At 31.3% G+C, this 14,711-nt stretch overlaps 1 pseudogene; it reads left to right on the forward strand.

Annotated features, from left to right (window-relative positions):
* The first annotated feature begins 4,729 nt into the window (after positions 1-4,729).
* On the forward strand, positions 4,730-6,501 carry LOC145015638 (UDP-glycosyltransferase 92A1 pseudogene; annotated as a pseudogene).
* Positions 6,502-14,711: the final 8,210 nt, after the last annotated feature.

Consider the following 14,711-nt stretch of genomic DNA (forward strand, 5'->3'; position numbering starts at 1 on the left):
TAAGACACAACCACGTGACAAATCCACATACCCAAATCAAATTATGAAATTAATCACTCAAAATTCAAAATCGAATAATATTTATGCAATTCGAATAACCAATTTCACCCATACGATTATTAGCATTTCATTGAACACATGCGTGCAAAACGGAATACAATTCCAATTAATAAGAAATTCTTTGATTACAACCAAGGACAATAAATAATTCAATAGCCATGAAAAAAAAATCGTATTGTAATAGTAGTTTGGAAGTATCCTCAAAAAATAACACAAGGACATGATCCTTTCAAGTTTACCCAAAAAGAACTATTAGAAGAAAATTATTTACTCCAAATTACACATTATAGAAATTCTAAAAACAATAATATATAAATCTAAATGACCTTACCATCAATGAGTTTACCCTATATTCAAAAACCCTAATGCAATTGTGAGCTTGTGAGCCTTTTGTGAGCGAAACTTTGCGTGTTTTGAAGGTTGTGAAGGAAGGAGAAGCTTGAGGATTCAAGAAAAAGATGGTAGATCCAGAGACTTCGTTTTTTCCTTATCATTTTCTGGTAAGCAAGTCTCAAACTTGCCTAGTAGTATCTTAGATCTCTTTATCATCATTTTATGGTGGATTTTTGGTCAAAGAATCTTAATCTTTGGGACATAGACATCCCAAGTGAGTATGCATTCAGATTAGGAATCATGAAGGGTTTTCATGGCATAAATGTGCAAACTTTGTGACTATTAAATCCCCATGCAAGCCATACGGTGTCATTTTGGCCTTTTAAGCTCAAAAAGGTCATGCATAGAGTAAAAGGTGGATCCTTTATGTGTTTATGGGGTGTTTTGGGTCTAGAACTCTGTTTGTAGGCGTTAGTTTGGTGTATGGATGGCTTGGGGACCAAGATATAGGTCCTAAAGGGTTAGGGTTTGAGCTAAAGTAGATGTATTAACGGGTAAAGTTGTACCCTTAAAAGGACGATTTCAGTGTGCATGAAAAATAAGAAGCTTAGATATGAAGAGTAGGGGTTTAATCCATTAAGAAGGCTTAAACAGACTGAGGAACTCGTCGAGTCCATAGAGGAACTTGACGAGTTAAGTCGATTCGTCCCGATTCTGTACCAGGTAGTACTCGACGAGGCCGACGAGGACTTGACGAGTTGACTTGCTTTATCACGACTATGAGTAGCAAAGGAACTCGGCGAGTTGGATCGTGATTTCAGGATTTCAGATTTAAGTTCGTATATGAACTTGCATCATAATCCAACCTACAATCGAAATTAAATATTACATTTTGTTTTCAACAATTGATTTTGATTCTGGAATCTGAATCGATCTTTGATCTCGAAATTAGTTTATCATAACAAAGTAATCGGAATTAACAACACAAATCGGAAGTCTCATAATCAAAAAACAAAATCGGAAGTTAGTGTTCATCTTCCGATCAATTCATATCATTGGAAGACTTCGTAATCGGAATTGGTAAATCAAAATCGAAACTAATTTTGGTTTGATATCGGAACTATTGGCTTGAGGGTGCGTATCCGTATATGGTTTCAAGATCGGGCTTCATATATCGAAACTGATTTTGACCATCTAAGTCAAAGAAGCGAGTTTGTAATACAGATGATGGGTATAATTTATAATTCCTGTCCCTATTCTTTGAATATTTAACAATTTTAACCCCATTTTCAGAATTGTCTACAATTTCTTGGGTTTTAACCATTTTTACCCTTTCTATCCAAATTCTTTTTGTTTCTTATCTTTTTCTTGGTTGTTTCTTTCAAAACCCTTCTTATATTTGTTTCTTATCTTTTTCATTTCATCGAAACCTCAAAAACAGAAAAACACAAAGATTTTTTGTTTCTTTCTCTTTTTGTTTTTATTTTAGAAAAACACGAAAAATTCAAAAAGAATGTATTTTGTTGTTTAGCTAAGAAATGACATTATTCCTATGTGAAAGGCTCCAAGATTCGCAATTTTTCTCATCAAGTTCATATTGGTTTCTGAAATATTCACTTCTTTAGAGGAATTCAGAATTTTAGTATTTTACCCGATGGTTAAAACCTTTATTTAGTGGTTTCTTCTGTGTTTTGCTGGTTATTTGCTGGTTCTTAGAAGTTTATGATTATATTGCGACAACATGGGTACAAAAGTGCAAGATTTCATAATCAAAATTTTTTATGCATAAGGTATGGATGATTTTTTTTTCAAATCTGATAGGTTTTGAAGAATTCATGTTAGCTTTGGAAAAGTTTTCATGTTCAACTTGCTTTTCTTATATAGAATACATTGTTCGTGATTCTTCTTAACTTTCCGTATTCTCACCATAGCATTTGTTGATGATTACTCAGTGTCGTGTTAGGAATGAACAATCATTTTAGTTTCCATACATCATAAATCAAAAATATTGCTGGGATTGGTTAAGATATAATTTTTTCAATTAAAAATAAATGATTTTAATTTATCAAATTATAATATTTATAATACAATAATGAACAATATCAAGTGAAATTAGATTATTCTTTCAAATATGGAACTAGCAGCAGGCCCATCTCCATATAATAGCAAAAGTAAGTTTTAACTCTCTACCCATAAAAAAAAAATCAAAATTGATCAAAATTAAATGCAATTTCCTGTCACTTATGAGATCTTCTTCACGAGAATTACATACAACTTCATTTTATAACTAAGCAAAATAAAATCATTTGTATAGATAAAGTTGCAGCCAAAGCCTCGAGCACTACAGTCACAAACTATAATAAAATTTTCTTTTTATTATATGTAAATACAAAACCATCTTTATTGTTAAACACTATAGCAATTATGATAGCCATATAGTGAGGACAAATAGGTCATTTAACAATATTACAATACCCTTCAGAAAAGTAATCAGGAACTTAGATAATCACAAAATGAGGAGAGATGTAGACTTGTAGGAAGTCGCGTATGTCATCACTGACTTTGTAAAATTGACAATCAAATGAACTCTAAAATCTAGATGGAAACTTAGAATAAATACAACCGAAGCAAGAAAAAATTGTTCAAATTAAACAAGATACTTTAAGGAAAGAGTCTTGGTGCAAAAAGAGTGACATTTATATCCCAAATCATAGGGGTATATCTCATTCAATAATTTTAACAAACACTTTGCGTGAAAATATAAAAATTGAGTGTAAACTCCAAAAGAGAAGAAAAAACAACTAAAAAATCAAAGTGGCCACAATGAGATATTAATCCAGAAAAGGAATAATATTATATAGGTGGTTGAAAGAAGCAAAATCCAAATGAGATTGTAGATTTTAGGATTTTATTTTGATTTTAGTGAGAGAAAGCAATCAAAGATTTGAGAGAGAGATAGAGAGAGGGGGAGAGAGTGACCCTTATATATATATATATATATATATATATATATATATATATATATATATGTATATATATATATATATATATATATATATATATATATATATATATATATATATATAAAAGACAAAAATTCATAAATGGTCCTATGGTAGTGAAATGATAAAAATACCCTTCACTTAGTAGACAAAAATTGACCGAGCGAGCAATAAAGACCAAGCATCAAAAGTTTTGAAACTATTAAAACCATCTGGGAGGTTGTTTAAACTTAGAAACTAAACTTCAGATTTTATAAAAGCATAGAGGCCATTTATGAAGCTTTGTCATATTTACACCCATTCTTTTATTTTATTTTTAAAAAATAATTATCATCATCAAACTTTAAAACTCAAAAATATATGCTAAAAATTACAGTGTGTTAATGTATTAGTTTGGAACAAACACTTCATAGTTAAAATCAATTATTAAGAACCCATCAAACAAGATATGTTATGATATTTTGTAAAAGGAGCAAAAGTTTCAACTTAAATTTAAGAACACAACAAAACAGCAAGAAACACACAAGTCCATAAATGTTAATTACAAAGCAAAGCAAAACAAGAAACAACCATCACCCCTAGTTCCCAAGTTTTTCTTTTGTGTTTTCAAATTCGAAAGAAATTGAACCCATAGTTCCCAACTTTTTCTTTTGTGTTTTCAAACTCGAAAGAAATTGAAGTAAAAATAATCATTTGATTCTTTTTTTTCAAAATCCTTCCAAACCGGAAGGAAGCGGAGGGAAAGGAAAAGAAAAAAAGTAAAATGTATTTTTTTGTTCCCGAGTTCGAGAGAAATTAAATTATTATTTTTTTCTTTGTGTTTCTGAATTTGAATGAAAATAAATGAAAACTAAATGTAGACAATATACCCTTGTCAGAAAACAGTGATTTTTTTTTATCAGTGATTCTCTTCTCTCCAAATATAGGGGGTAGTTTTGTAATCATAAAAAAAAATTTATTAGTGATTCTCTTCTCTCCAAATCTCCCCGATTTGGGAGGAAGATTAGAAAAGAAAAAAATATTGTGAATTCCTTTCCTTTCTTCTCAAATCACTCCAAAAAAAAAAAAAAAAAAAAAAAAAAAAAACCTCAGGAACACTCTTGAATTCTTGATTCATTCTTTCTCTCCATTTCTCTTCTTTTATTTCTGCTTCGCTCGTTAATTTCGACTCGGGAACAAGGTATTAATGAATATTTTTTTTTCTATTTCCCTCCATTTCTTTTTTTTCTCCAGTGAACTCGAGAACAGATGTTAAAAAAACGACAAAAAGAAAATGTCAACGTATACATTTTAAGTACAATATTAAAATGTGTATTCATTCAATCATTCTCAAATTGAACGTTGTTTCTTTGGTGTTAGAGAGAGACACATAGTCATGGTGCCATTAATGGCGTAAGGTCATTGGAAACTCCACTACATAAACACATGCGATGTTTATTATTCTAAAACAAAAACTTGGTGCATATTTTCAGCGATGGAAGCTCAACTGCCTAAACACATAGTCATGGTGCCATTCATGGCGCAAGGTCATCTGATACCCTTTTTGGAATTAGCCCACCGAATCCTTAACCACAATCCCATCTTCACCATCACCATCGTCAACAGCCCTCTTAACATCAACTACCTCCGCTCAGCCATCGCCAACGGCCCTTCTCCGCCCCACCAAATCCACCTTAAATCTCTCCCTTTCAACAGCTCCGACCACGGCCTCCCTCCCAACTCTGAAAACACCGATGGCCTACCCATCACCCAAATCATCAAACTGTTCCACGCTTCCACAGCCCTTGAAACGCCGCTACGTGGGTTCATCTCCGATGTCATTTCCGACGAAGGAAGTCCGCCGGTATGTATAATCTCGGACGTGTTCATGGGTTGGGCTAATGAGGTAGCAAAGTCTTTTGGTACTGTTAATTACTCATTCACCACCGGCGGCGCGTACGGCTCAGCCGCATACAGTTCCATCTGGATGAATCTTCCTCACCGGAACCTCGCAAATGGCGGAACCCACGACGAATTTCCGGTGCCTGGGTTCCCGGAATCTTGCCGGTTTTCAATCACGCAGCTACATAGTTATCTTATAGCTGCTGATGGTAAAGATGAATGGTCTACATTCTTCCAACCTCAAATCTCTCTTTCACTCAAATCAAAAGGTTGGTTGTGTAACACAGTTGAAGAGATAGAGAACATGGGATGTGAGACCTTGCGAAATTACATAAAACTCCCTGTTTGGTGTATTGGCCCACTCCTCCCACAAAAGATGTTGAAAACCAATCCGGGTTCGGGTATTGTCGGTCGAAGATCCGGAAAACAACCTGTTATCCGACCCGAAGAATGCATTGAATGGTTAGACTCTCACCCTCAAGATTCGGTGCTTTACATTTCATTTGGATCTCAAAACACAATAAGTGAAACCCAAATGATGGAATTAGCAAAAGGGCTTGAAGAGAGCAAGAAGCCTTTTATTTGGGTAATTAGGCCACCAATCGGGTTTGATCTCAAAGGGGAGTTCAAACCCGAATGGTTGCCTTTGGGTTTTGAGGATAGAATTGGGAAACAAGGATTGATGGTGCATGGTTGGGCACCACAGTTGGAGATACTTTGCCACCCATCAACGGGAGCTTTCTTGAGCCATTGTGGGTGGAATTCGGTGATGGAGAGTCTCAGCCAAGGGGTTCCGATTATTGGGTGGCCGTTGGCGGCAGAACAAGGGTATAATGCCAAGATGTTGGTGGAGGAGATGGGTGTTTGTGTGGTGTTGACAAGAGGGGTGCATGGGAGGATTGTGAAAGAGAAGGTGAAGAATGTTATAGAGATGGTGTTGGATAAAAGTGAAGAGCGAAAAGGGAATGATATGAGAAGAAAAGCAAGTGAAGTTGGGAGATTGATAAGAGCAAGTGTTGATGGTTCTTCTTACAAAGCAATGGATGAGTTTTTGTCAACCATTCTTTAATCTTGAGAGTTGAATTCTTGATGACAATGCTAAAGGAAAGAAATAACAAGGGACTATTTATCTATTTGTTTATAATAATGTTTTGTTTCTATTTGTTTCTATCGTAACATTGTATTTTTATTTAAATATTAAAAGTTGTATTTTGAAATTATGGTTTTTGACGTTTTGCAATCATCACACTTAACATATTAAGTATCCATATAATTAAAAAGTATAAATATGTTTAGGGGTTGCTAAACGTATTTTGCTATGATATTGGATCTGTGATTCCGACTTTGAGCCTGAGCTTGAGTTTTTCGATTGGTCTGATGAGCCTCCATTAACAATTATACGTGACAATGTTTTGACGAGAATCAACATGCTTCTTCGGTTAAATGGATTAAGTTTGAAGTTATATATAAATTTCTATGTTACTAAGGCTAAAAGGCGTGGACCGTGTGGTGATGATGTTTTTGTTTACCAAAATTTGATGACACATAAATATTTGTCATCTTTACCAATATTTGTTTATGAGTGGGATGTGATGATGCTTTTGTCTATAAATTTCAATATAAAAAAAAGGTTAGTATTTAATAAAACCAATAATATCGATTAAAATAGAACATAAATTTTCATTATAAAAGATTAAAAGTTATAAAACTAAAAAGGTAACAAGAAAATTATATTTGAGTTTGTCGTTCAATTTTTTAATATTTGTCTTATTTGAACTTACCCATCTCTATTTAATTGTATAATGTATTATAAATAATATTTAGTTTTTCATATATATATTTTGAAAAAAAAAATAAAAATAATATAAAAATTAGAGAAAACTATAAAAAAAGGTTCATGTGTTATTTATTTTCTCTAGATTTTGGTATAAACCATGATTTTTTTAGATTGGAGAGCTATTTTACTTATGATTTTGATCACTCTAAAAAATGAAAAGATTAAAATATCCTCCTAATATATTTTTTGTATTTAATTTGATGTTTTATTAATAATATAAATGAGCCTCTCTCTCTCTCACAAACACACACATACACAAAAACACACATAATTGGGTTCTTTTAATTCAAAAACCCAAATCACACCCAACCCTCCTCCCGTTATCAGTGTGTGAAACACCACCTCTAGCGGCCACCACCATTAATGTCTGATACAACCACCGCAAATGAAACACATGAAAAATAAATCAAATCTAGAAGAGCTTGGGAAATATAAATAGGATGAAGGAAGGAGATGGGGTGGTGGCGGAATCTATCGTTGATAATTTCTAGATCGTGAATTGGAATCCATCTAGCGGCGAATGGTCGTATTTGATATTCTCATAAACATTAAACTTTAGGAGCTCGCCATTGAAACATCAACAAACTCCATCTAGTTTCTGAAAAAATATAGGGATTTCATCTTTGCACAACCCGACAACAATGAAACGTACAAAATAGAAATGAAGATCTGATTTACACCCAGATCTACATAACTAAGAAGTTTACTACACTGAGATCCAAAACCCATGTAAGTGTACCAGTAAGGTTACAATTCTAAGCTACAAACCACTCAAGTGTAACACCCATTTTTCTAAAATAGATCAGTTAAGGGCTTAGAGGGATAAAAGGTAAGGTTTTGGGAAAAACCTTATGTCACGACGTGTCATGCCAAGTGTATAAAATGTATAAAATGTGTATCCGAATGGCCTCCACGACGTGGCAGCCTTGCAATTTAAGCCCATGATTGTTAGGGTTTTTTCCTTATTTAAGCACCTAATCTCAAGGATTAGGACACCTTCTTCAGCCTCCAACCTTTCCAAACAAAACCCTAGCCTCCATGAAGATTTGAGAGCTTATTCCTTTTATTCGAAGGTCATTTCTTGGATTTTGGTGGAACTTGAGGAAAAAGGAAGTTACAAGGAAGCAAGGGAACAAAGAGAAAGCTTGGATCCAACATCACTTTCAAAAATTTGAGTTGTTGGAGGTATAAAGTTCATACTTTGGCCATTATTCTTCATGTTTCAAGTATGAGGTCGTTTTTAGAGTATTTTGGTCCCTTTATTGGATGCTTTGGGAGTTAAAGAACTTTAAATCTTGTGGATGGCGTCTTTATTGGATTAGGTGTCTAAGGTCATAACTATAATTGGGATGTACTTAACCCGATAGTAGCATGGTCAATTTGGTTTGCTTTCACCATAGCAACGGATATGATGAATTGTAGAGAAAGAGGTTAGTTTATGATTTATTAATATATTATAAGAATAATGTATTAATTGAGAAAACATATTATTTAATTGGTATTGATCATAAATTAATTTGAAATTAATTTTGTGATGAAAAGAGATTGATTAAATTGACGGTGACTGATTATGTAGATCAGTAATAGCTGTAGTTTGGGCTAATGGATCCTATTAGCATAAGATAAACGAAAATCTATGGGGAACCCATAAAATTTCGTCCAAGGCATGCCATATGAGGATCCATATGTTGCTTAGGGCCTAAGCAAGGGAATTAGGGTTTCCAAGTTGTAAACCCTAGGAGCCTCAACTATAAAAGGAACCTCATGGCTCACAAAATCAGACCCTATGATTTCATAAGAAACCCTAGCTGATTTTGAGGCCTCCTCTTCCTCTCTCTCTCTCTCTCTCTCTCTCTTGTTCTTCCTTGTTGCTAGTGGTGTTTGTGACTCCATTAGAGGTGCAAATTTGAGTCACTCAGCTCTTGAAGGTCAAGATCAAATCAACAATAAGAAAGGTCTTCTTCTAACCCTAATTTGAATAGAATTTAGATCTTATGAATGCTAGATTTGGGTTCTTGCTTTGGAATTTTAATTTGCATGTATAACTTGAGAAAAACCTAGATCCAAAGTAATTAGGGTTGCATGTACACCATATGAATGTTATAGTTCTCAAAACTCATCAGTGGTATCAGATCTTAGGGTGTTTTTATATTGTATGACGCAATTGTATTTTTTTCAAAGATGAAAAAGTTTCGTTTTAAGCCTCTGATTGTTGGACTCGACGAGTTGGTTCGTCTGGTGGCATGTTTTTTGGATTTTTGGCCTAAATTAGATTTGGATAATTACTAGAATTTGTTTTTACTGATTAAATTCGAATTTTGTAATATAGTAATGGATATCCTCATCGAATTAAAAGATAATTGTCAAAATTTTAACATAATTACAAGATTACGTGATAAATTAATTATTTGTAAAATTTTATTTGAATTTTCTTGCCAAATAAATTAGATTAGATCATATGCGTGATAATGATAAAAATTATATGATTAATTTAATTGTTTTAAATTCAATCTAGAAGTTTTGAAAAGTTTCAAAAATTATCCTCAAGTCTTGGAATTTAAAATTTGATTAAAAGTTTTAATTATGAAATATTAAATTCTAAAACCCTAGCATTTTAAATGTTTAAAATACGTTCTTTTGGTTTCCTAATTTAAATTTAGAATTTAAGCTTTTAATTTTGGAAATTTGAATGGACACAACTAGATTGAATAATTATGGCCTTATTAATAATTAAATAAAAGATTAAGTAAGAGAGTATTAATAAATCCATAATAACATGGTTTAAAATTTTAATTAAATTAAAAGTCTAATTTATTTAAAAGATTAAACCACCTAGTATTTTAAAAGTTTAAAATACACCATTATATTATTATAAGATTAAAAGTTTAATTTGTATATATATATATATATATATATATATATATATATATATATATATATATATATATATATATATATATATATATATATATATATATATATATATATATACTAGTGGTGTACCCGCACAAAGCGGCGGTAACAAATATTTTCTTTCGGCAATAAGTTTATTTCTTGGTAAAAGTTTTCATTCATCAATTAATTTTCTTTCGTCAGACTATTGTTGTTTAAAAATAAAACTTTGTGATGTTTGTAACGGTAGGATGGTATGAATCAACTTTTTGAAATATATGAGTTGTGTAGGCGTTAGGGATTTCAAAAAGTCATGTGGACCCCAAACCCGTGGGGCTCCGATCTCATATGGGGATATTTGTTAAAAAATCAGGGGTTGAGGCAAGGTTAACCTCCGTTTTAATTTCGAGGGCGGGGATGGGTGGGCGGTCATGTCCCGAAACCCCTATGGGTTCCCATTAATATATATATATATATATATATATATATATATATATATATATATATATATATATATATATATATATATATATATATATAATAAAATATCGCAATGTTGTTAGTATAACGTTTTGGAGACGTGATAACATTTTTATTTTTAACTTGTAAATTTATGTTATAAATAACTATTTTTAACCCAAAAAAAATAGTTTCTTTAAACCCAAACGACAACATCTTTTAGCCTAATAAAAAAATATCTCAAAACTAATCGGGGATGGGGGCGGGGGCGGGGGATGCAATCCGCATCCCGTTTGCCCCCGTTGACATCCCTAAGAGGCATGGTATCGTTGGCAATCGTAAGAAAATCGATACTATATTAGGAAGAATTGTAGTATTTTTGTGTTTTGAGTTAATCTAATATAATATTTGTTTAGACCATTAAGTAATTTATAAGGTTGGATTTTATTAAAATTCAAATTGAGAGATTATTGATCTATGTGTCATGTCTCTTAATTTAATCAATTATTAAAAAAGAATTTCAAATTTTTACTTTAAATGAAAATCTTTTACATAGAATTGTAAACAAATATGAAATTGTTACATCAATTAATAGTATTTGATATGAAGAGGTGATTGTAGGTCTTTTTTTTTTTTTTTTTTTTTTAATAAGAAACAAAAATTAAACTTAAAAACATTATATTTTTCAAAATGAGATATCAAAAATTATAAGAAATCTCAAGAACCATCATAGGAAATCTCGACAACTTTTTATAGTGTAGCTGATCTAAGTTTAAGAAATAATACATTTATATAATAGTTTTTATCACAATATCAAATATGACGTACAATAATATCTAATATTATGCAAATATTGTTTAAACAAATAGAGGTATATTTAATAAATTTACATAAAATGAAATGATATCATAAAAATAAAACGGTGAAGTATTATAATTGTAGTAAGATATATTATAATTAATAATTATGCATTGATAAATCATAAGAACTTAAACATTTGTTTAGTTACGATAAATCATAAGAAAGTTTCATGACTATGTAAGTGCCACATGTATCATTATTTTCACTTCAACTAAAGATTGTAAGTATACTATGTTCTTTATTTCTATCCTAATTTTATTGCATCACCAAGGAGTGATGTTTAAATCTTTAAACCAGTGTTTCAAATTACATACTTATAGCAAGAAGCTAGAGGCAAAAAGGTTACATGAAACAAAACAAATATTACATAGGATCAATACACCAAGACATCAAATTTATAGCCAAGTTATTCCATCTATTTTTCACCCAAATAAACATTGTTTGTCGTAAAATCTATTGACAAATATCTCCAACAATTGATTCACATCTGATATATGATGAAAATCAATTCCACACCAAACTTTAATACTTATCAAGGCCCGTCCACAATCAAATAACCTTTTTATTTTTTTATTTTTTTTTTTAATGTTGAAAGCACTACTGCTTTTCAAAAAAGTCAGTTGGTGAGGGTAAATGTGTTCACACTGGGGATCTCTTTCTCCCTCAGAATGCATCCCACTTCTTGAAGAGACTCAAGAATCCCAACAGATTCATCAGATTCAACAAGAATCCCAATAGATTCAGCAAGGAATTGTTACATTTTCAATCTGGATCCATGTCGCACCATCTTCATTCAATTTTGTAATGACTTTCCTGTAGGAATCATTACAGTTTCATTATGATATAATCGTGTAAACAAGGAAGTAAGGCTTTATACTTATAAAGAGAGAGGCATACTTGTATATTGGGAGGATTTTCTCAAGAAAGGATAGAAGATTAAAGGTTTTCTCAAAACTTTTTGTAGGTTTATATAACAATAAGTATCTTATGGGTCCAACAAGAGCAGGGAAAAAATGAACTCTAAGCTGCAAAAAAAAATCATAGATTATTTAATAAATCTTTATTGTTATTTTACAATATATAACTATAAAAATAAAAACAATTTTAATTATATTAAACAAATTTATTAATCTTAAAAATTAGAAGTGAACTTCATACAAAAAATCATTGAAAAATGATTTCTTTTTCATATTATACCAAAAGAAAAAAAATGATTTCTTTTATGATTTAACGAAAACAAAATTCTTTATAAAAGCAATATAGTATAGAAAGAAAGCATACAATATAATCAAGTATGGTGGTTTATTGAGCTCAGGAGGAAGATAGTCTGATAAGTTGTTATTGTTAAGAAGCCCGCAGCATGCGTCCATGTCTGCAAATGCCAATGTACTCAAATTGACACTTGTCTCATCCAATTAACAGCAGAAAAAAAAACAAACTTACCATATATATATATATATATATATATATATATATATATATATATATATATATATATATATATATATATATATATATATATATATAAAAACCCTTTTTATCTCCTTACCACAAAATCAAATCTACAGAGTTTGTTTCACGACACGTATCCTGTCTTCGTAACGACGTAACTTACCACAACAGGTGTTTTTAACTTCGCATATAACATCTCGGATCCTCCACATAAAGTATTAAATAGCCCTAACGATTCATCGACTACCCTTTTCCTCTAAGCGCAACTCCATATTCCTCCCCAAACAATCGACCGAGTGATGCGTCTATTACCGCCACTGCCTTCTTCCACCAAACATGATTCTTCGGGACAATTAGGTTTTCACTGATCGCCTTTCCGAATACACCACCATAGATGACCCCTCGCCATGATTCTCTATGTAGTTTTGTGACTACAATTGCTTCTTTCTTTTTATTGATCAAATTTCTTTTCTGTTGGTGCACCAAAAACTAAATCGAACATTTTTGCTAATTCTCATGTATGCATCCATCCTGTTGAAAGGTAATTCATAAATATCACTACTTTTTTCTAAAACATCTCTACTTCTTTCCTTCCATTTTGATGAATTGGTTATCTAATTAATTCATGGATTGAGATTCTATTTCTCGTTTTGGATTGATTGATTTTTAGTAAGTTTTTGTCGGATTGTGTCTAATAGATGTGTGTAATCAGAATCTCTCTTTTTGGATTGATTGAATTTTACTGAGTAAGTTTTTGTCAGATTGTGTCTAATAGATGTGTGTAATCAAAATTTGGAACCACGGGTTAGTTTAAGACAATTAGTTCTTTATGGGGTATACATATACATTAGGAAGATTTGGAATATGTCTTCTTAAATAAGAATTTGATTATGCTAATAACGTGTTTGATGAAATGCACAAGAGGAGTTTCATCTTTTGAACATTAACTATTAAATGATAAGAAGAAAATAAATGACTGATTTTCTTTTACATTTTTTTATCAATGGCCCAAAGTCTATGTTTGATGTAGTCATGGCTTTAAATCATCATAACAACAACCATTAAATGTGTTATAGATGTTTGAATATGATACTTTTTAATTTGAAAACGACAGGAGGATTGCTTAGAGAGGCTGAAACAGATTAGATTTTACCTATATATGATATTTTAGGTCCAGAACAAGTATCCATGAACAAAAAACTAATGAAACAATGCAGGTTTGGTCTCATATTTTTCGGTTTTGATTATTGCTTTAGAATACATTTATGACATTAAGGAAAACTGCATCTCCTAAAGAATAGCTCCATGTTGAAATTTTAAGCAATGGAAGGAAATGAGTTGGAAAGGAAAAGATCCTTCTATTGAGTTATGGTAAAAAAAAAATTCGTTTCTAATAGCTTCTCATTTATTTGTGATAAATATAATAGTTGTTGGTGTTAAATTACTACATTTTTTCACAGAAATCATTCCAAGATATTCATAGAAATCATGAAGGTGACCAGTTTATGTGGGAATATTCTTTTGTTGTTGTTGGTGTCGGTGTCACATTCATTTCAAATGCATTTGACCTTGAAGTAGGACAAGTAACTATAAAACAAATTTAGAAGATTATGATTGTGATTTATAGGTATAAAATATTTTTTTTTTCTTTGTGCAGTAACACAATAGACATTGAATGGAGCTATACTTTTACAAGTTTCTTTTAGGTATACACAGTTTAATTGTCTTATACAAAATTGTACAATTTTAATATCTTCTTTTATTTTAATTATCTTTTTTTTTGTGCTCCCATATATACCAAGAGCCCATTTATAATCCATGGTGACCATATTTTAATTCGTTTTTTCAATTAGTAAAGTTAAGTTGATACGTGTTATGAGTTCGTACATTGTTTTAATTAAAAGAAATTTTATATATGTTTTTTTAGATCAAAC

The sequence above is a fragment of the Lactuca saligna genome, chromosome 9, assembly GCF_052625555.1.
Source record: "Lactuca saligna cultivar CGN05327 chromosome 9, ASM5262555v1, whole genome shotgun sequence".
Classification (NCBI taxonomy): domain Eukaryota; kingdom Viridiplantae; phylum Streptophyta; class Magnoliopsida; order Asterales; family Asteraceae; genus Lactuca; species Lactuca saligna.